Below are 22,399 nucleotides of genomic sequence, written 5' to 3'. Positions count from 1 at the left end.
GGTATCAGTGGCATGATTTTAGTTTTAAAATATAGCCACACTTCTACAGTCATTTCAAGTGAATTAAAAAAAGAGCTGAATATAAAAATACAAGGAAAAAGTAAAATGCAGTAACAATGCCTTGCATTTATACACCACAGAAACTCAGAAGAACCAGAACCAGCCCTTCTATAGTGTACCTACCACTCAAATACAGCCCCTTTTAAGTGGCTGCCTCCTTTAAAACACTACAAAGCAGCATAAAACAGAAATTTAAGAATAAGTATGCACTTGAAATCACAGAAGAAATCAAATGACTCACTCTTGTTCCTCATTCAGTTCAATGGGAATTTTATGACTGGATTCAATGGGAGTAGGATAAAGTCCAGAAACTAGTTGTCTGGGCTGGAATTTGGCAGGGATATCGGGTTGAGAATGCATTTGTAAATTCTTGAGTTGGATCGCTGTGTGACGCCTGGACACAGGAGGAGGGGTGGATGTCGTATACCTGGACTTCAGGAAGGCCTTCGATACGGTATCCCACCCCATACTGGTGAACAAATTAAGAGGCTGTGATGTGGATGACTGCACAGTCCGGTGGGTGGCGAATTGGCTAGAGGGTCGCACCCAAAGAGTCGTGGTAGATGGGTCGGTCTCGACCTGGAAGGGTGTGGGCAGTGGGGTCCCGCAGGGTTCGGTCCTTGGACCGATACTCTTTAATGTCTTCATCAGCGACTTGGACGTGGGAGTGAAATGTACTCTGTCCAAGTTTGCAGATGAGACAAAGCTATGGGGAGAAGTGGACACGCCGGAGGGCAGGGAACAGCTGCAGGCAGACCTGGATAGGCTGGACAAGTGGGCAGAAAACAACAGGATGCAGTTCAACAAGGAGAAATGCAAAGTGCTGCACCTAGGGAGGAAAAATGTCCAGCACACCTACAGCCTAGGGAATGACCTGCTGGGTGGCACGGAGGTGGAAAGGGATCTTGGAGTCCTAGTGGACTCCAAGTTGAACATGAGCCGGCAGTGTGACGAAGCCATCAGAAAAGCCAATGGCACTTTATCGTGCATCAGCAGATGCATGACAAATAGGTCCAGGGAGGTGATACTTCCCCTCTATAGGGCGTTGGTCAGACCGCAGTTGGAGTACTGCGTGCAATTCTGGGTGCCACACTTCAAGAGGGATGCGGATAACCTGGAGAGGGTACAGCGAAGGGCAACTCGTATGGTCAAGGGCCTGCAGACCAGGCCCTACGAGGAGAGACTAGAGAAACTGGACCTTTTCAGCCTCCGCAAGAGAAGGTTGAGAGGCGACCTTGTGGCTGCCTATAAGTTCATCACGGGGGCACAGAAGGGAATTGGTGAGGATTTATTCACCAAGGCGCCCCCGGGGGTTACAAGAAACAATGGCCACAAGCTAGCAGAGAGCAGATTCAGACTGGACATTAGGAAGAACTTCTTCACAGTTCGAGTGGCCAAGGTCTGGAACGGGCTCCCAAGGGAGGTGGTGCTCTCCCCTACCCTGGGGGTCTTCAAGAGGAGGTTAGACAAGTATCTAGCTGGGGTCATTTAGACCCAGCACTCTTTCCTGCTTATGCAGGGGGTTGGACTTGACGATCTATTGAGGTCCCTTCCGACCCTAACATCTATGAATCTATAGGACAGTGGCTACAACAAATATATTATCTGGGATGTGTGTTAGGTTACCAATATACAACCTTGATTTAGGATCTGATTTTTAAAAATGCTCTTTGTTTGCATAGCTCTACTCCCATTAATCCTAGAGGCATAAAAATCTCTACATTTTTCTTTAAAGAAATAAGGCATGCATGTAGAAAATGGGGAAAAGATTCCCTTCCCTCCATTTTACCCCTCCAAAAGAAGATGGCTGAGAAGGCTGATCTGGGATTGACAAACTCTGCAGCAACTTGGGCATGTTTTCCATGCAGGATGGGTGGCTCTGGATTCTTGATTCAGTCCACAACACAGCGTTTCTGCCGTTACCGCTTTTCCGCCTCCTCTTGTCGTCATAACGTTTTGAAGTACTGAGATCCTTGCAGCAGCCTCTTCTTCCATTTGGGTTGGTCCTGGGTAATAGTCTCCCGCATGTTGATGTTGCTTCACAGATCTCTGCGACCTCACTGAGGGGTGTCATTAGTTGCCTTGATAGGCCTTTAGTACGGGGTGCCTTCAGTTTCTAACAAGCAATTTTTCCTTGTTGAATGATCTCTGCAATTGCTGCTCATTAAAGGATAATTGGACATTAAACAGCCAGGGGAGACAACCCATAGTTGTCTGCTTGGACCCCAAACTTTACTTACTTTCCCCAAGGGGCTTCCTTTTTAACCTCTTCTCTTATTCCATATGGGTTACAACCCTGATAGAGCAGCTATGACAAGCTGTGTCCTGTGCCGCATTGCTGCTTTTGTCACTTCACCTTCCCTGGTTCTCTATCCTTGCGTACCTTGATGTGCTTTGCCAAACTATACTCTCAGCTTCTGGACACTCATTTTCTACCAGTTTCTTCACTGTCTTCCACAAGTTTCTCCTGTGGTGGCACATGCACATTATGTCTATATTAGGCCTGCAGTCTTTTTCCCTTACTTCAACAGCACAAAGCAAACTTAACCCTAAGGCCAATAATTATTTATTTAATTTGTTGCATCTCAACAGTGTGCTCCAAATAAACCCTAGAGAATCAGAGCCCAAATATCTGGTGACCAGCTCTGATTGCAATTGCAATGTTCGGTTTGCAACCAGCCAGTCCCATTCCTTCACTTTCCTCAGCTCCACTGAAAGAGTTGTCAGTACTCACCACTCAGCCCTTCTCATCCATTCTTGATTCTTTCCTTCCTTATTGTAAAGGCTACCCCACAGTCATCAATTCTAGATCACTATATCCAATTCCTCTGTTCCTGTGCCACTTAATTCCCCTGGAGAAAATCCCTTGGTCACACAGACTTCCTCCTTCAAACATTTGTTCTCTTCTATTTCATTCTGACCATTTTTCTTGGTCAAACAGATTGATTATCCATCCTCAGTGGCTTACCATCTTTCTTACTTATTTGAAGTCTTGGATGGTTTCTATAAACAATACCTTGCTCCAACACCTACCTCTTTCTTCATGCACAATCTTACAGACATTTTCAAAAAGACCAACAATATTGGTGCTAATCTGTTTCCTCTCCTATTTCTTTCCTTTGCCTTTCCTTTCCTAACACACATTTCCTTCCCTCCGTTTAATTGCCAATGAGATTTTTTTGTGCAATCTCCACTCCTAATCCTACCTTTTGTCCCAATGACCCTTCCTTTTCTGTCCCTAGACTCCTTACTCCCTTCCTACCTTCATCCTTGCCTTCTTCATGAATTTCTCCATCATTCTCATCTTTGACTCGATTTTCCCTTCAACCTGAGGCACTGATGCTCTTGTTCCCCTCACCTCTAAGCACATCCTCTCAGTTCTCTTCCTCCAGTCCATTACTAGATCCTACCCGATCTGACTTTTGCCAATTGCCTTGTTGTATCAGGACAGGGACAATAGCCAAATGCCAACTATATCTGCACGTTGCACCCTTCTCCCCTACTTTCCAGTTCTCTGTTCTGTCTGTTCAGATGACGAGCCCTTTGGAGAAGAGCTGATGCCACACCTAGTATTTAGACAAAAAACAAATAACATCAATACGAACAACTGTCATTGATGTATTGCAGAATTTAGTAATTTCCCCTAAAGAAATTCAAATCCAAACAGATGCTTGCTGATATTAGGAATACTGTTTGTCTTTCTAGTAACGTTCCTAATGGTTGCTACATTTGGGCCAAAACCTGCTTTTGCTTGAACCAATGCAAATGAGGAAAGAGTTTGCCTTGGTGGTTTTATACTTATTTTACAGGCACTCATGTTCCTTAGAAATTATTTTTCATGATTGTACTCTTATTTTCCCATGACTGATTAGTTTATCAGTTATGAGTTATTACTTTTTGCTGATAATTTAGCTACCCTTTTCTGTAAATATTTCTCAAAGTTTAACAAAAATAAGGTATGTGAACTCTAAAAAAAATTAATCATACCCAAATTTAACACAATGTACTTTAAAAAACTACAAGATATATTAATGTATATTCTTTATTATTCATTTTCCTTAGAAAGCATCAATGAGCATGTAAATTACCAATCAGTTTTATCATGTAAAAGTTCCAGTTATCCTGATTTAAAAGTAAAATAATTCTTTTCACAATTGCCCTCTCTTCCTAGAAGAGAACTCAGCTAGTGGAGAAACAAATTCAGTATAAATGGGTTCTGTTGGATCTCCAAGCCTTCATCTTAGATTAGGGCAGGATTTTAACTCAGAAAATGACATATCTGAGCAGTGATCAGTTGTGCTATCCAGGCAAGTCTATTTAAAAGCACTTTCCATTTTAAATATGGCAATAAAATACCAGACTAGCAAACCTTCTTGATAAGGGTAAAAGCCATACATCCAAATCCAATCTAAATTTGACATTGCCTAGAACAAGAATTCACATTGATAAGCCAGGGCTCATTTACAGGGCCATAAATGGGTGGGTAGCTATAATTTGAGTATTAAACTTGTAAAATATATTGATGGCATGCAAGGGCTAAATAAATAATTTACTACAAGAAAATTGGAAATCTTTACACAGTACTTAATTGACTAGCCACTCTTCCATGTTCTTGATGGCTTCCTATTTTGCATTTTCTTATTTTTCATGTGCTGAAATTTTCCCCATGTGTATTTTATTTCTAACTGCAGTGAATAATCGTAAGTTACTCTATTTCTGAAAACATATTCCATTTCCATCTTTGTTTCATCAGCCAATTGCATTCCTTCTGACATTTTCATTTGTTTGTTTAAAAGCATGAATGAATCAAATGCACTTTTCTTTGCTGTCTGGTATCCTTCTGGGAGGATAAGTGAAAGGGGGGAAAGAATGGCTAGATACTGACAAATACAATCAAATAGCTTTATTGGGCAAAGCGTGAGTAGTGGTTTATGAATGTGACTCTCACTTTTGTGTAGCCTCAAGTAATCACTGCCTCCCTTAATGTGAACTTAATATGAGACCTTTTCCCATTGACATCTTGTTTCAGAGTGCCAAACATGCAATCTGGCCCCCACCCAGGCCCCAGAATTCACCCACCCGATCCTAGAGAAAAAGATGAATTCTTATCTCTCACCCTGTCCCCCACACACATCCACTCCCAAGCAGTAGATCAAATTACTATTGAGAGGGAAGAGCAAACACAACAATTGATAGCCCTGTAGTCAGAAGCAGGACAAAGTGGGAAGTATAATACTTAAGGCCATATTTCATTCTGTACCTGTAGCTATCTTAAACCAGCTTTATATAGGGGTATCATCAGCACTCCCCCATCTTTTCTCTATTTGCCATCTCTTCCATAAGTGAAAGGAAGGAGTGGAGAAATATTCCCTTCCCTTAACTGCTATCAGTTCTTTGGGCATACGTAACACAAGTGTACCTGCTCATTGCCCCTTTGATACCCTTGCCTGGGGAGTGGAATGGTTTATCGCCCAAAGCTGCATAATTTTCTTCTGCTGGGTTAGTGGGAGAACACCTTTTCCCCTACCTTTGTTTTAAAGAAATGTTGCAAGCCCTCAAGGCAATAGCTGATGTAGCATCTTAGAGCTCTACCTGGGATTGCAGTTAAAAGCCTGCAATCAAGGAAGAGGAGGAAGGAAAAAAAAGAGAGGATCAGTGAGAGTCCCTAAAAAGTTAATCAACAACAACAGCAATATTATGAGTAGTGATGCAGTCAAAAAGACAGGAACAGCTATTTATTTCCCTGGACCCTTACTTTTATAGAAAGGTTAAAAAAAAATATATATATATATATATCTGTGTCCAGACACAATTTAAAGACTTTTTTGGACAGAACAGCTGACTTCAGGGTCTTTCTGGCTTGGGTTTTAGTTCATTCACATTTCTAGTTGTTCTGAATGAAGCTGGGAAGAAAGGGATTTTCTATACCACAAGAATTTATGAGAAAATGTTTCCATCCCAAATTAGGAGTAGAAGTTAAAATCTCAAAAATATTCAGGAACTGATAACCCTTTGTTTGATCTTCTGAATATATATATATATTTTTTTTTTTTTTTTGCTTTTTCAGTATCTATTAAATAGCATTTTAAACTATTTAAATATCAAAACAGGAGATTTTGACATATCAGAAACTTTTCAAAATTTTCTAGATCAGAAGATTAGGTGAAGCCAACCTTTCCTAGAAATCACTTGGGTTTAAACAAATCATTATTTTCCAACCAGAAAAAAGGTTGAATCAGAAAATCCCATCTAGCCCTAGTCATAGGTGTCCACAGCAACCTAACCTGGAAGGCTAAGTACTATGGCACCCAACTGAAAGAGGTGGCATTCTTACTGATCTCGGCCTTGTCTATACTAGAAAGGGTTTATCAGTGATACACATACCCTAGTGGAAACCCTCCTAGTAGAGAGACAGGTTATATGAGAGAGAAAGAGTTCCTTTGTTGGTATAGCTTACACCAGTGCCTGAACAGATCTAAGTGATACTGGCAAAAGATCTTTGCCAATGGTACTGAATTTACATTAGTGCTTTTTGCTGGGAAGGTCACACCCCTTTCAACATAATTATACCAATGAAAGTTTCTAGCATAGACCTAAGTCTAGATAAGCATTGTGAAAGCAATGAACAAATCAGAATGGTTTACAGAAAATTCAAATTAACCAGAGTTGCTTTGTTCCAGCTGCTCTGGGCTGCAGCCATCACCCCCCTCTGTTGTTACAAGAGCTCTGAGGCTCCCAGCTAATTCTTTTTTCCACCTGCCCTCCTCAATAAATTTCTTTTACAGAGACTGATAGTATTTTTTCTACAATTATTCCACTGTTTTTCCTGGCATGTAACCCTTTCTTCCCAGCTGAGTGCATGACCTTATTTCATCAAACTGACAAAACTTTCACTATCTGCTACACAAGACTTTATCACTTTGTGTTCCACTCCTGCAGATCCAGAAATGTCTATACAGAAAAATATCCTTCCAGGAAAAAGTCCTTATCCAAGTTCCTTGACAGATGGATAAGGACAGAATTCTTGACAGAATATTGGCTGGGAGCTTTATATGGGAGCAGTAAAACGCAAATTAAAATCCTCAGATGTGTGAGGGGGTATGGATTAATCTGATGTACAGTATATGCTGAGGAGCCAGAAGAAGGCATCACTAGAATGTTTTACTTTGCAATGAGATTGTGACCTGCCTTAGGGAAATAAGAACCCCTGCTACAACCCTAACTTGGCCACCCAGGTCTTGGAGCCAGGTGCACAATGGTAAGCAAAATCAAGCATCTGCTTATTTCCTCTCTGGGGTGAAGGTAGAAGAGAATCGGAAATAGACAGACCACTCACTATCCAGTTCAGATGAGGCACTGTCTTGGGAGGGGGTGGAGGAAATCCATATTTTTAGTTCACTATAATTCAGAAGTAAATTATTGCCCCCCTGGGTAAGGGAGGGAAGATGTCATTCTATTACAATGCTATGTGGACTTCCTTTTGTGATGGTGCAGTTTATACAACACCCTTTAATGAGCATTGTGCTCATGTCCCTCTAAATTCATTTAAGTTCACAGTTGAATTTGACCTTCTGTCTCCAAAACTCCTTTAAAGAAAGTACCATATTTTTGATGAGAAGTGTCTTTCACAAAATGAATTAGATGTTGACTCTGAGCTGAATTCCTTTTGTATATTTGGCATAGTCAAAGAACCTTTGCTAGTATTTATTTGAAAGTATACAATGAAAAAGTTAAATTGCATGGGAGGAAATGCCATAAGGACCCTGACATGGACTTTTCCACAAATTGTTGCATTCAGATACAGGTTCTGAACAAGAGGAGACCCTTCAAATACCTAGAATATCCAGTATCCTCCTAATATTCAGGACCTACCAACTACTTCCTATCAGTCAAAGCTGTCTGACATAGTTGCTGTGAATAACCACAAAATCTAGCTCGTTACTGAGTCCCATAACTTGGGTGTCATCTTTGTCTCAAACCTCCATAGATCCCCTGACATCCAGGCTATGTTGAAGTCTTGAAAATCTTTCTACATGAATTATCTATGATATGGCCTTTCCTGTCGATCAACATAGCCTACATTTTTGTTCAGGCAGTATCATCTTCTTTGACCTTAACAATTAAATCTTGTCCCTCTTGCATCTATCCAAAACACTGTTCCTAAGCCATTTTCCTACCTCAGTGCTTTTAATTCATCACCCTTTTCTATGCTTCTAAGGCTCCCTTTCCTCTATTTTACCAAACCTAAGATGCAGGTCTTTTCTTTTGAACGCCTTCCTAGTCTATTGGCAGACAAGGTTCTTTGGATAAACGTGATACCTTTTATTAGAACAACTAAATAGTTGGAAAAATGTTCTTTGCAAGCTTTTGGGCACAAACACCCTTCTTCAGCCAGAGAGAATCTGCTTCTATTCCTGGGTAGAATAGACGTCAAAATGCAAAAATGCAGGTCTGTGAAAATGCAAATGCGTGGCAGTGAGAATCTTTCTTCCCACTGAGTAGGATGTCTCTCTTTCAGTACTGAAAGGTCACCTCTCACCCCTGATCCATCTATGATGCCAGACTCCATTACCCACGTGTTAGATTTTCAGTGTACTTTCATGCAAGTTGCACCCACAAAATGACTTTATTATACATCTTCGAATACTCCAAACTGTCCACTGATTTATGTACACAAAAGTTAACAAAAGTTGGAATGCCAATGGGCTGGGACTACTACCTATCAATATTATCTCATCATTTCCTTGTGCTTCCCTATCAGCACATCTCCTGCCTCTTGGTTTGTACCTATATTTTAACCTGTCTGTGGCAAAGATCATCTTTATATCCCATGTTTGTATTCTGCCTAGCACAACACAATCCTGGAACATGACTGCAGCTCCTTGGCATTATGGTAATGTAAGTAATACATGACAATAACAACATCCTGAAGGGCCAGGGCTACTGCACAATGTTCTATATTAAGTCTGAGATCCTGTGACTGCTTCTCCATCCAGGCTGCCTAGGCTTCTTCCAGGATGCTCTGATGAAAGCAGGAAATCTGTGCATAGTGGGCTTCTTCCCTGTACTGATCCATGGGCAGCAGGTATGGTAAAACTCCCCCTCGCCAATGTAGTTAGCCACTGTTAATGGGAAACTTATTACTTCATGATGCAATTTTGTCCCTCCGTATACTTTCTTATATGTATACTGAATATACAGGGGAGATGCATCTTATTTACTGAATACACAGGTGCATTGCAGTGTTTGACCTTGGGCTGTTTGTGAGAGAGAGCTGTGTAGAGAACTTTGCACAAAATAAAGTTTAGCCATCCTGGTATGTACCACAACAATGGTACCAGTACCACATCAAAGATATTTAAGTGCCTCTTCCAAAACTATTTATGAAGTGTGCACATAAGAAGCACTGATCCACCCTTCTCTTCCTTCCAAGGAACAACTTTATATTTTATTCCAAGCAGCAGAGGTCAAATTTGCTTTGTCATTTTTGAGGGAGGAAAATGCAAGTGAAGGCAATAGTGAATGATAAACCCAGATTTAAAAAAAAGAAGAGGGTTTTTGATACTTCCTTTCATTCAAAGGTTTTGAAGTACTACTTCGATGTGTAAACATTAATTCTGACAACACTACTGTGCAGTAAGTAAGTGTGATGTCCATTTACAGATGGGTTTGACTCACAGAAAAAAATAAGAAGGTGCTTACCCATGGGTACATGGACTCATTTGCAGGAGTAGGAATAAAATTTAAAAAAGTCTTGATAACTTAATCCCCTTCAAGAGCCACTTGATTGTATTTACTTTCAGATGCATTAACAGGACAAAAAGGGGTTTAACCCAAGAGTCCAAACTCAGCATTGGACAACTACTGCACTTAGGAAAGGACAGGCTGGTGTGAATCACATTTCAGCTTGTGTTCCATTGGCAAAAAAACCAGCCAGATAGTGGATCATATTTTAAATCACCATTAACAGTAAGCTTTGAAAATGCTGTTCCTTTCCTACTGTGCTTTCTAAAAAATACACAGTGCAAGTGTGCTCTGAACACAACAGAACTAATTGAACAATTGCAGCAAAGGAGGTCAAAACCCAACAAACAGTATAGCATCTAAAATGACTCTAGAGAATTTTAACAGATGGACACTTGTAAATCTAACAGGATTTCCTACTGGTGAGAATGCCTTAGGTAAAATGCAGAATGTCTCATTAAATTGTCAGCCTGCTAAGAGTTGTTGCTCATGTGAAAACAACAGCTATGTAGAGCTCTACTGTAAATATATACATCCATATATTAAGATGGATTGGAGTTGCAAAATACAGATCTGAATGCAGACTTAGAATCCTTTCAAAGGTGAATGAGGTTGAGATGCAATGTGTTGATTCAGGACCAATAGGGGCAGAGGGGTTGGGAGAGAGAGATGAAAACAAAGATCCTGATCTTTTAGAAACTATTCCCCTCCTTCCTATTGTACAAGAGTGTTTGGTGGCAGCCTTTTACATCATTCCACACAGCTTAGGAAAATATTCTGGGTTTAATTTCAAAAAAGGACTTTTTATTATTACTTCCTTGAGAATTGAACTGCTTACACTGACAGCCACATAGGTGCTGTTACATCAGTGATTTGAATGTAAACCACGGAAAGACAGTGGTTACACATTTCATTTTAACAGTAATTTGGGTAAGAGCAATTCTCTTTTAACTCCTTGAACTATAGCAAATGCCTCTTTACCCCAACCTCCTCACCTTTTGCTTTTGAGACCTATAAGTCTTCTGTTCAAAGTCACATTCCTATTCAACCAACTTCCCTGGTACGAAATAGCCTCTGCTGGTTTTATTGGCATTTCTCACAGCATGTGAGTTCAAAGAAAATGATTACAAGTTAAGGCAGATCTCTGTTCTTTAAAGAGCTATAGTGTATAGATCTGTAGAATGATATATAACATAAAAACCACTTCCAACTGAGGAAAGCTTAGCACAGCTAGCTCAGGGATAGTTGCTCAGCTGCTAGAATTACTGCTTGCAAATAAAGATTCTGGTTCAAGTTTCAGCTACATGGGGGCATGTATGTTGTGCATACAAGACCAGGCATAGAGTGGGGTACCAGCCAATTAGCTAACCTCAGCTAAAGAGCCTTGCAACTAGCAGAAAGGCAGAATATGCACTTTCATGGCTTATCAGTGGTTACAAAACAACATAAGACCAAAAAGAATTGTGTGAAACCACCAGTTTTAGCCTTGTGATTATTAATACACCCAACTGACAGGCTTACTGCCTGTGAAAACTGCCCTTCATTTTTGTGATATTTTTGGCACATGAGCAGCCTGTAAATATAAACAGATTATTTCCCGCTCACTGAAAGACCCACATCTCTTGGGTGGAATATACTACATGTTTAGCAGTGTCATAAACCCTATATAAGAGTTTAAAACTGGCACTGAGGGGAAAACCTTATTGCCTAATAAGCAAGAGTGTTGGGGAAGGACAGCATTAGTTCATACACCCAGTAAAATGCTGAATGTACTTCTATGTGAGACCAGTTGTGCTACTTGGGTAAGGCAAATATGAGGGCAGGGCTGATGAATCTGACTATTGAAACACTGACCAAATCTCAAGCAGAGAATAGATACACAGAGCCGTTCTAATGCTATAGTAGTAATTGTACAGGACATTTGTCACTCTGCACCCTAGGTACAAGATTCCATGTGCTATACCTCAGCCCTTGGCAATCTCCCCGGTGAATAGCATTTTTTCTTCTGTGCACTGCGAAAAGGATTTGCCCTTAAATCTGTGTGTGAGTGTGAGAGAGAGAGAGAGAGCACTTTTTATTACTTTCAGATACCACAGATGCAAGAATTAGTTTGCAGTGTTACCACAATTCATGTGTAAATGTTGCATAGTACATTGTACATTATATAAAGCAAAAGTAAGCCCACTATCAGATTTAACAGAGTGGCACAACTCCCAAATGCCCTGGGAGAGATCTCCTGGTTATATTTACTAAAAGTGGTCAAAAAGGCTAATCAATTTAATGAGAAGTATAGGTCAAATTTCTACATTTACCATAAAAAGTTCAGCTTTTCAAATGAAAAACAAAAACTGTTTAAAAAAAAATCAAATGTCTAAAATTATTTTTGGTAAAAAATGTAATAATGTTATTTGATTTGGCTTCCCTTTTTTAACCTGTGTGACTCCATTTCTTCTTTCTCTGACACCAAGAATTTTACTACAGTCATCTTAGTACAAAGTCCTCTGACTCTTATGATTCCACCCAGCAAATTCTGAGGCCAGAGAACTCAGGCAGAGACAAAGAAGTTTTCCTGGCAGTTCCTTTAAAATTTTTATTTTTATCAATATTTATTTCTGCAGAGCCTGAAGGGAATTTCTCTGCTTGGGTTGTTTCACTATTTTCAGCTTCCTTCTGAACTGACTGCCTGTGATAATCTACTTTTATTTGACCTCTTCCATCATCAATCAAGTTCTCAAGCACCTATTAGCATATTATTGTCTTGTCAGAGACTTGATGACTTCAATCGATCCCTCCTTCCGAGTCCTCCACCCCCCCACCAAACACTCCTTGTGTTTCACCGTTCTTCCTGCTTTAAAAAAATATCTTTTTTCAGGTGCCTAAACTGGAAATATAACACTGAATAAGGTATGAATGGTTAAAATAGTGCTAAATTTTCAGAAAAAGGGTGCTAAGTAAAATTTTATCATGTAAACAGACACCCCTTAATGTCTGCACAAACGTGGAGTTTTTACAAGCATTTACTTGTGCATGGTCTGTTAGAGTTCTGTCTTACATAAAACCTAGGGTCTCCACTATGAAGCTGATCTTTATGAGGCTGACTTACATATCACTTGTGCTGATGTAAGTCAGGAAAAGTCCTGAAGTTAAATGAAATTACAGGGCATGTCTATAAGGTACAAGGCAATTCTGCACAGAAATACCCCATGCTAGCTCTGCATGTGCTAACTGTGGAACTGGCATACCCACCATAATCTGGCATGACACCTGGGCTAATGAGTTCCATTTCTTATTCTGCCCCTTTGAAATCTCTCTACTGGGGAGAAACAAATGGAAATGTTTCCACATTTGGTGTAAGTGCCCTGTTGGATCTCTATGTTGGGTGAGTTTTATCCAACTTTGACAGACATCCTACAATTTGACACTTTGATTATGTATGGCAAGTTCTACAAGTAGAAGACAGGATAGATAGGCACCTTTATAGACTAACTAAAGATATATAGAGAGCATAAGCTTTCGTTAACTCAAGCTCGCTTCATCAGATGCTGTGAAAGGACAAATATAGAGTAGTGTATAAAGTGGAATGATCTGAATATAAACGATGGGAAGGGAGAAGGGAAAGGAAGGGGAGGGGGGCACAGCACTGGGAGAGGCAAACAAGAGGAACCATAGGGACAAAGGAGTCATAAAAGCTAATGCAGGTAATGGGACAAGAATCCATAGTCCCCATTTAAACCATACTCAACACATTCCAGTCTGTTGATGATCTCTTGTTCCACAATTTCTGGTTGAAACTGATTTTTAAAATTTTGCTGCCCGAGAACAGCAATCCTAAATTCAGCAATGAAATGTCCAGGGAAGTTAAATGATTCTGCCACAGGTCTTTGTTTCTTTCTGCAGCTGATATTAGATGGTATTCATTCACTCTCACATGTAGAGATTGCCCTGTCTGTCCAATGTGGATAGTAATGCGACACTGTAAACAGATGATGGCATATATGATGTTAATACAGTTTCAGGGAAATGAACCTGAGATATTATACTCCTTGTTGTTTGTTCCAGTGATGACATAGTGTGTATTGATGTGGGTGCATAGAAAGCATTTGGGTCCTGGTGCCTTGATGAGGATGGGAGTTAGTTAATCTGTTGCTTGAGTTATGCTGTTTTAGATCAGGATACTGTTGGTAATCCAGGATAGGTGTTGTCCCCCCATGGCTGCCTTGAGATAGTTATCCATTTCCAGGAGGGGTTGGAGGTCATTACTGATGTGTATAAGGTGCTCATGCTGAGGGCTGTAGGTAATGAACAGAGGGGATGGTGTTGTTCTTGTCATGGGGTTGCTACGTTCGCAAGTTGGAGCAAGGTCTAAGTCTGGTTTTGGTGATTTGACTGGCTGAAGTTTTGGAATTGTATTAAGATGTTCATCTTGGTTGATGAAATCAGAGTAGAAATGGTTGTAAGGTAGAGCTTGGCTGTAGACAATGGATCTAGTGGCATGCCTAGGGCAAAAGCTGGTGTTGTGAAGGCAGCTGTGGTGGTTGCTTGGTTTCAGTTGCAATATGGTAGTGATGTGGCAGTGATCTGGCCATTGCAAACCTTAACCCTGGTGTCTAAGAAATGAATCTGCTGGGTAGAGTATTTCAGAGTTAGTTTGATGGAGGGATGGATGTTGTTGAAGCTGTGATGAAGTTTCTCTAGAAAGTCCCTCTTGTGCATCCATATTATAAAGATATCAACAATGTACCTGTGATATACCAGGAGAATGAGAGGGTAGCTGCAGAGGAAACAGACATCAAGATCTATCATATATATGTTGGCATACTGGGGGGTCATATGTATGCCTGTGACATTACTTCCCATTTGTAGGTATAGCGAATCCCCAAATCTGAAATAGTTGTGTATAGACAAAACAAGAGAGTGCAATGGAAACAGAAGCAGTTTCCTCATTGGAATAATGGTCTTTAGGGCTTGTAATCTGTTTTGTAATCCAGGTAATGTTGGTGGGTAGAGATATTACATCCATGGTAGCTAATATGGTGTTTGCTAGAAGTTTTTCAATGGAGTTCAGTTTCTTTAAGAAATCTGTGGCATCTTCCAAATAGATGGAACCTCCAGTGGCAGATGGGAATATGAGGGAATAGACTCAAGTCAATATAGCCAGAAACACCTTCGATGATAGTGTCAATGCCAGACACAATGGGGTGTCCTTGGTTACCAGGTTTGTGGATCTTGGGTAATAACTAATAAGTAAAGCTGCCTGGTCTAAGTTCCTGGGAGATGAAAAGAGTAATTATCTCCTGTATTTCCAGAAGAAATCCTTGAGGAGTTTATCTAGTTCCCCCTGGTTGTGCTGTGTAGTCCTGTCAGGAGTTTGTAAAATACTGTTGGAAAGTTCTTTCTTGGCTTCTTGTATTGCAGGGTAGAAAGAAAGAAAATGGAATAGTGAAGACACTTCAGTTAATCTGAGAGTGCTGTTGGATAAGTTGATTATAGTATAATGAATTAGAAGGTTGTTGGATCATGGAAGCAAAACTCTCTAACCTTGCTTCTTCTTGAAGAAGTGAAGGCTTCATGGATGAATGTAGAGCTCTGCTCCTGGAAAATGGCTATTACATCTCTGAGTGGTTCTGTATCCTCTTGGTTAGTTCTGCAAGTCTGCTGTTGATTTGTTCCAGTGTTTCACCAATAAGGTGGTTCATCAATTTCTGCATGAGAGTGAAGCACAGCTTGCCAGAATACACTGTGTGGTATGTAGGATGGAAGGAATTAGTCACCTGGAATCCCTTGAGTATCATATTAATTTCCTTGCATCTGGTCAGAAATAAGATATCTGAGTATACTTGAGCAAGTTTCTTGTGTATATTGACTACAGGCCATTTCATCCAGCTAAGCATGGTGCCATCCATGAGCAGAGAAAAGGTAGTTAGTAAGGGTGTGTAAAATGGGCTGTATTCAATTTGGATTTGGCCTGAATCAGGGACAGTGATTTGATTTGTTGATTTGGATCACTGTCCTTGATTCGATTTGGCTGAATCCAAATTTTAAGATTTGATGCTGATTCAGAGAATCAACGATTTGGCCATAGACACAGCTTTAAATGTTTTTTCTACATACCTTGAGGTACCAGGCATGGCTTGTGAATGCTGTGATGCTGGGGTGGATGGAGTGTCCCACAGGAGTAGGAGTGTGTGGGGGGAGAGGGTGGGGAGGCACGCGTGCTCAGCTGCAAACCCAGAAGCGGATCAGAAGTACTTTGCCAAGCCAGGGAGGCATGGGGGCTCTCCAGTGTGCTCCCCAGCATATCTGGAAATGGACTGGAAGTGCTTCTGGTCCACTTCTGGGTCTCCTGCCAAGTGTGCTGGGGAGCCTCCCGCGCTGCTGCGGGACACTCCATCTGCCCCACTATTGCAGCATTCAAGAGCCACCTGGTACCTTGAGGTATGTAGAAAAAATATTTAAAGCTATGTCTATATCCAAATCGCCTAATCTCTCCAAATTGATTCAGAGGGTTCCAATTCACTTGAGAGATTAAAGGGTCTCCCAATTCAATTCAGATTCAGAGATTCGGCCACCGAATCGGGCTGAATCTCTGCCGAATCAAATCAGGGTCTGAAGTTTGCACAGCCCTAGTAGTTAGCCCTGTTAGTCTGAAGTAAGGCAGAATAGATATGCATTTTATAGAACAACTGAGTAAGACATACATAGAGTATAAGATTTTGTGAATTTGAGCTTCCTTCATCTGATACTGTGAAAGGAAAAACATAGAGCAGCATATAAAGTGGAGTGAATCATTTGAATACTCTACGAGTCAACATGTAGGATGTCTGTCAAAGTTGGACATATATAATCAAAGCCTCATTGACCTTAATTGAATAGAAATCCAGGTTTAGATTTATTGAAACAACATAGCATTCAGCTATATCATTATAAAAGCATACTCAAGATATGAAGCCTGAAGTCTGGCCTTGAGCCTGTAAAAAATGGCATGGTAGAAACCCGTGTGAATTTTTTCTCATTTATTCCACATCAATTCCTTCTACCTGGTAGTTTTGCAGATGCAACCTGGGACTCAGTCAAGCTGTATTCTTATGTGTCATGCATAATCACCACTGGGGTTGCACAAGCATAACAGGATAAAATGTGGTCTGTACAATTTTTGGTACTGAGGACACAAAAAGGAAAGAATCCAGCTGGGAGTCATAAAGAATCTATAGAAAATACAGAACCCAACATTGCTGTTTTCACAGAGTTATCGGTAGGAATAGAACAGCATTTTTAATCCCAACTTCTGAAAATTTGAGGCCATCATATATAAATAAGATTACAGATTCTTTTGAGCCTATATGGTAGCCCATTTCTACAACATAGAATTCAGGGCTTGGTTTTGCAAAATCATTTTTTTAGTGCTTTCATTTTGCAAAATTAGAATGAAACTAGATTCATTTTTTTTTTTCCAAATCAACCATTTTGGGGTAGTTTGGGTTTATCTTTTATAGGGATATAGTAATGTCTTGTCAGCTTCCAAGTCATCCCCATTATTTTCAACGTAACTGATGAATAGGGATAAAAGAGTAGTCTAAAAAAATGTGCCCATTTTATGAATGTCATCTTCTTTATAATGAAAGCATCACAAAACTTTCACAAGCTGTTTATTCTCAGTGTTCTGGATATTGTTGCTTGTATTAGTGGCTGGGTGTTGGAAGTGGTGATTTTAGGGATTCCTTTTAACAACTGTCTGCAGACACAGAGACCTGAACTTAGGGGCTCAAAGGGCCCCTTTCAATCCTATACTTCTATCGTTGATGTATAGCACATTCCAGCACTGTTGGAACAATGCAAGCAGTAAGTTTTAGCAATGACTCTGTTTTTACTAGCTCTGCATTTTGCTGCTATACCACTGCAGATGAATGGAGCGGATGAGAAAGTGGGTTCAGAGGAAATGTCTGAGAGTTTTGCTTATAAAAAAAAAAGAAAAGAAAAGAAGTTTCAAGCCTTAATGAAATGTCGTTTCCTACCCAAATATACACTTTAATTGGTTAAGGAAAGTAAATAAAGTCAGCAGAAAAAAAAAAATCTCATTTTGAGATTTTTTTTGTTTCTATTTTTGCTAATTAAAAATTGAAACCAAAACAAAGAAAAGAAGAGGAAGGACGAGAGAAACCAACCCAAGAGGTTGGTTATTATTTTGACAAAAACATGTTAATCTGCTTCTTTCTGCTGCTCTTCTCATTAACCTTTTCTTGCTGAAAACTCACAGCTTAACAATAAATACAGTACTAGAGAAGACCTAATTTAGTCCACATATCAAATAAGTAGCAAATACAGTAAAAATAGCAATCCCTACCTAGGGAATGGGAAGGAAGCATATAATCAAATGCTCTTGATTGATCCAAGTGGAGAAATATGAAAAGATACAAAACCTGATACTATCTATTAGCTTTACATGTCCAGAGTTAAAGATCATCAAGAAAGTTAAAATACTATGTACAGTATTTTCTTGGGATAAGAAAATTACAAAAGTGCCATTCTCTTTTTATGAAATATATGTATATAGGGAGAGATAAAATGTTAAGAATAAAGGCTATCCTTGTCAGTAAGCTTATTTTGGATGATTTATTAAGAGAAATTGAAAGCTTTATATTCTAAAGGAAAGCAGAATTTAGAACAGAAAAAAATACTTTGAAATAGCAGGACATCTTTTCTAGTCATGTGCACCCAAACAGCACCTACCTATAAGAAGAGGCATCATTCCAACATGCAGTTTCCACTTTCCCTTTGACACGTACTAAATAGGGCTGTGCAAAGCTTCAGCAGCCGTTTTGTTTTGGAGGTGTTTCGACCCGTTTTGGCGCCAGAAGCTCTGAATCAGAATGGGAGACCGAGAAAAAGCTCCTTAATGAAATGAAAGCATCCAAAACGTTTTGGAAAATGTCAGTGTTTTGGAGCTTCTGAGCTGGGCTTGCAAGGAAACAGAAACTAAGAGGGAGAGGGAATAAGGGGAGAAGGACTGCTCTGATATTGACATCTGTAGCTGGCCAGTGTCCGCGATCTGTCCCTGAGGTCCTTTCCAATCCCAGTGCTCTGGGGGAGGCTCAGAGAAACAACATATAAGGCTGTGTGTGTGAAATCCTCTCTGCCATTTCTCAGCTGTGTCTGTGTTTGCAGCATGAGCAGCAGCAGAGAGCAGCATCTGCAAACTTGCAGTTTGGTAATCCCTTCCTACCAAGTTGTAACCAATCCTTTCCCACTTATCCTTGCCTACCCTCCCTATTGTTATCCCTTTCAACTCTTTCTTCCCCAAAACTCCTGTTATTTGTTCTTATTTCCCCCCCCCCCCACCAAACAAAAAGAAAGTGGTGCTTTCCCTGGCAGTGCCTTATCACTGTGCAGGAAAGCACTACACATATACACACACTCAGACACACTTTCCAGCACACCAAACATGAAGCATGCTGGAAAGGCAGGAGCCAGGTCTTTTGGCAGAGAAGTGAGAGGGGGCAGAGGGAGAGCTGTAAGTTCCCCCCGCCAAAACTTAGACACACCCTCTTTTCTACCGGTCATGAGGCTTCTGCTGCTGTGGCAGCAAGGAGGTGGAAAGTGTCTGCACCTGCACCACCTCCACTAACACCAGTTATAATGACCACGAGCTCCAGCATGACAGTCTCCTCCACTCCAGTTTCAGTTCCCAGCCTAAGCCTTCCACTGCCAGAGGAGGAGCTGGGTCTGGAAGCAGAGGAGCCGAGTGCCATTGCCAGGGAAGTTCTGGGGAAGGAAGGGGAATCTGAGTTTGTGTTTCACATCCCTCAGAGTTCCCCTAGAGCCAGGTCTCCTTCTCCAGAAGGCATCTCTGAGGTTGAGGCTGAGAGACACAAACTGCTTTTGAGTCCACGAGTTTCTGTATCTAGGAAGTTGATGAAGTGAAGTTCATAGGGTTGTCTGTAAATTCAAACAAGCACTGAACCTCACTAACCTCATCACCAGAAACCAGCTTCCTACAGTCCAAAACACACCAAATGAATCCAGACCGTGCCATGACAAGAAATGCAAAACCTGCCAACTTATCTCCAGTACCCTCACAGTTACTACACCCCACAAAAGAACCAACACCATTCCTGGATCTTATACCTGCACCTCCAGAAACAGTATATATCTCATCTAGTGCACCAAATGCCCTGCTGGAAAATATGTAGGAGACATCCAACAGCAACTGTGCACCAGAATGAATGTAAAATGACAGACAAGAATACAGACAAGAATACCCAACTCCTTGCGGGGGTACATTTCTCACAAGAAAACCACTCTCTCTCCAATCTCTCAGTCCTGATCCTCAAAGGAAATTTACAAACTACTTCTTACAGATGGGCCAATGAACTTAACTTCATCAACCTCCTAGATACATAAACTCATGGACTCAATATAGACATTAGATTTATGACACACTATAGCCTGCCTGACATCTGACTCCCCAGGTACCTCTCCACTTTTACCTGCTACATCCTCCTTCCCCCCACCCCCCCCAGCCTGTTTCTCACCCCCTAATGCCTCAATTTACACTTTCACTGACTGACTTTCTTGCCGGCATGCCAGCCTCTGGCTTTTTTACTATTCCTTCCATCCAGGAAGGGGGCACACACCAACTGCAGATGCTGCCTCAGGCTAATAGTAAGCTTTTCAGTTTAAAAACCCTTCAAGATATATTTCTCTAACTATTCAGTTGGTCTAATAAAAGATATCAGATTGACCCAAAGAACCTTGTCTGTGTGGCAGAATGGGAACTCCATAACCAGTCACAGTGCTAGTTTCTCCCACCTGCCTCTGGGCACACCGCCCACCTGTCTCATCTGCCATGCCTTGATGATATCTAATTAGGATGATAATTAGGTGGGAGGCTGCCCATTCTTACCCCGATGCTAGGGGGCACTATCTGCAGCTTCATTTCTCTCCTATGCCGCAGCCCAAGCCTCACAGATGGCATCCAGGTGACAATGCTCCCAGCCTACAGCCAAACCAAGCTTAGCCCTTGTTGTCAGGCCTCAGGCACACAAACATTCATACCACCCTTCTCTCACTAGAGCCTCTCACACTCCACCCACTCTCACAAGGCTCTTTAATGCCTCAACAACTTATACTGCCTTGCTCCCTCTTGGAGCAGGCCCCTTCAGCCGTAGGCTTTATCTAGCTCATGCCTTGGGTGACAGACATACCATCTTTTGGGTCTCTCCCATGACCCTCACTGGGGTAGTGGCCAGCCAATTACCTGACCACTGTCAAGCTTGCTGTGGTCCCTTCCAGGGTGACTCTATACACTCAGACATACTGGGCTCCCAGCCTTCTAGTTTCCCCCTCACTGAGGCTACTCATCTTGCTCCCCTCCCTGGGGCTCTACATCTCCACCCCTGTCCCTGAGGCTGCCCCCTCACTAGGGCTTCTCATTTTCACCCCTCCCTGGGTCTCTACATCTCTGCCCCCCTCACTGAGGTCACCACCTCACTGGGGCTACAGGGCTTCCCCCACCCTGGTGGGGCTCAGGTGGCTGTAGCTATGCCTGGCCCCTTCTGGGTCTTACACCCTCCCTGGGCTCAGGTGACTACAACCATGCCTGGCCCCCTTATACCCACCATTGTTAATGTCACCGGTGCCACGCTGAACCCCCAAATCCTTCCACTCAGACCCCAACTGGATCCCTCCAATCAGGTGGCCCACTCCACCTTCATTCTGGGCTGTCTAGCTCCCTGAACTCTCTCCCATCTCGGGTATGGTCCCCCCAGGACCTTTGGCCACACAGGCCCTGGCCTCACATCCAAGGCCAGTCAGAAACCCCAGGCCCTTTGCTCTGGGCATCCCTCACAGTGGGCCCCTGGCCCTTTTGACTCTTCTGATCCTGGCCCCAGCATTGACCAGTCGAGGGTGTTTTGAGTCAGGCCTCTGATCCTCTAGCCCATGATCTCTCTCCTGGGTCTGCCTTCTTGGCCCTACTATGGGGTAACCCACTCAGTTGTGGGAGCTGGGGTTATTAAGGTGCCCTGACCTGCCTTTCACCAGGGTAGTAACTAGCCTGGCATTTCCTGGGGGCTCCCGCGCCACAGAGCCCCACCAGGCCACCCATTCCTGGCAGGGTGCATTTTTAGGTCATGCCCAGGACCAGGAGCCTCCAAACCATCCCATTAAGCTCCTGCCCTTACCTTCAGGATGTTGCATTCAGCCTTGTAGTCAGGCGATGTTTCTGCCTGGCCTGCCAGCAGCGAACTGCTCTGTTTATACAGGCAACCAGAGATCTAAAATGGCCACCGCAATCAAGCACCTGCTGCCTGCTTGGCTCAGCTCTTAAAGTGGCAGGCACCAACAGTGCCCTGCCACCGACTGCCTATGTCCTTAGACCAACACAGCTACAACCTATACACACTCTTTAACACACACAAGTGTCACAAGTTTTGCTTTGAACAGTTTGAGGCATTGGGGATGTGTAGTTGGTGCACATACACCCCCTGAGATTGGCAGTGCACCCCCTGAAATCAGCGCCACCAATGCTGCCAGCAGCACCTGCAGGCAGTCACCGCTCACCACCCTCCCCTTGCCATTGACACTCGCCACCCCCTGC

The 22,399-nt window shown here is 41.9% G+C and overlaps 1 long non-coding RNA gene across 2 annotated transcripts; it reads right to left on the bottom strand.

The window, feature by feature from the left end:
- Positions 1–6,964: 6,964 nt before the first annotated feature.
- On the bottom strand, positions 6,965–22,069 carry LOC109285782 (uncharacterized). 2 transcript variants are annotated; one of them, XR_002093617.2, is made up of 3 exons: positions 21,984–22,069; positions 18,532–18,661; positions 6,965–9,182 (listed from the first exon to the last, which is right to left on the bottom strand). It is a non-coding gene; the product is annotated as an uncharacterized LOC109285782 (long non-coding RNA). The 2 variants fall into 2 exon arrangements; XR_009462605.1 differs by lacking the exon at positions 6,965–9,182 and adding an exon at positions 9,191–15,506.
- Positions 22,070–22,399: the final 330 nt, after the last annotated feature.

This window comes from Alligator mississippiensis, chromosome 5 (genome assembly GCF_030867095.1).
Source record: "Alligator mississippiensis isolate rAllMis1 chromosome 5, rAllMis1, whole genome shotgun sequence".
Classification (NCBI taxonomy): domain Eukaryota; kingdom Metazoa; phylum Chordata; order Crocodylia; family Alligatoridae; genus Alligator; species Alligator mississippiensis.
The sequence above is the reverse complement of the archived record's forward strand: the minus strand, read 5'-3'. Positions and strand labels throughout refer to the sequence as shown.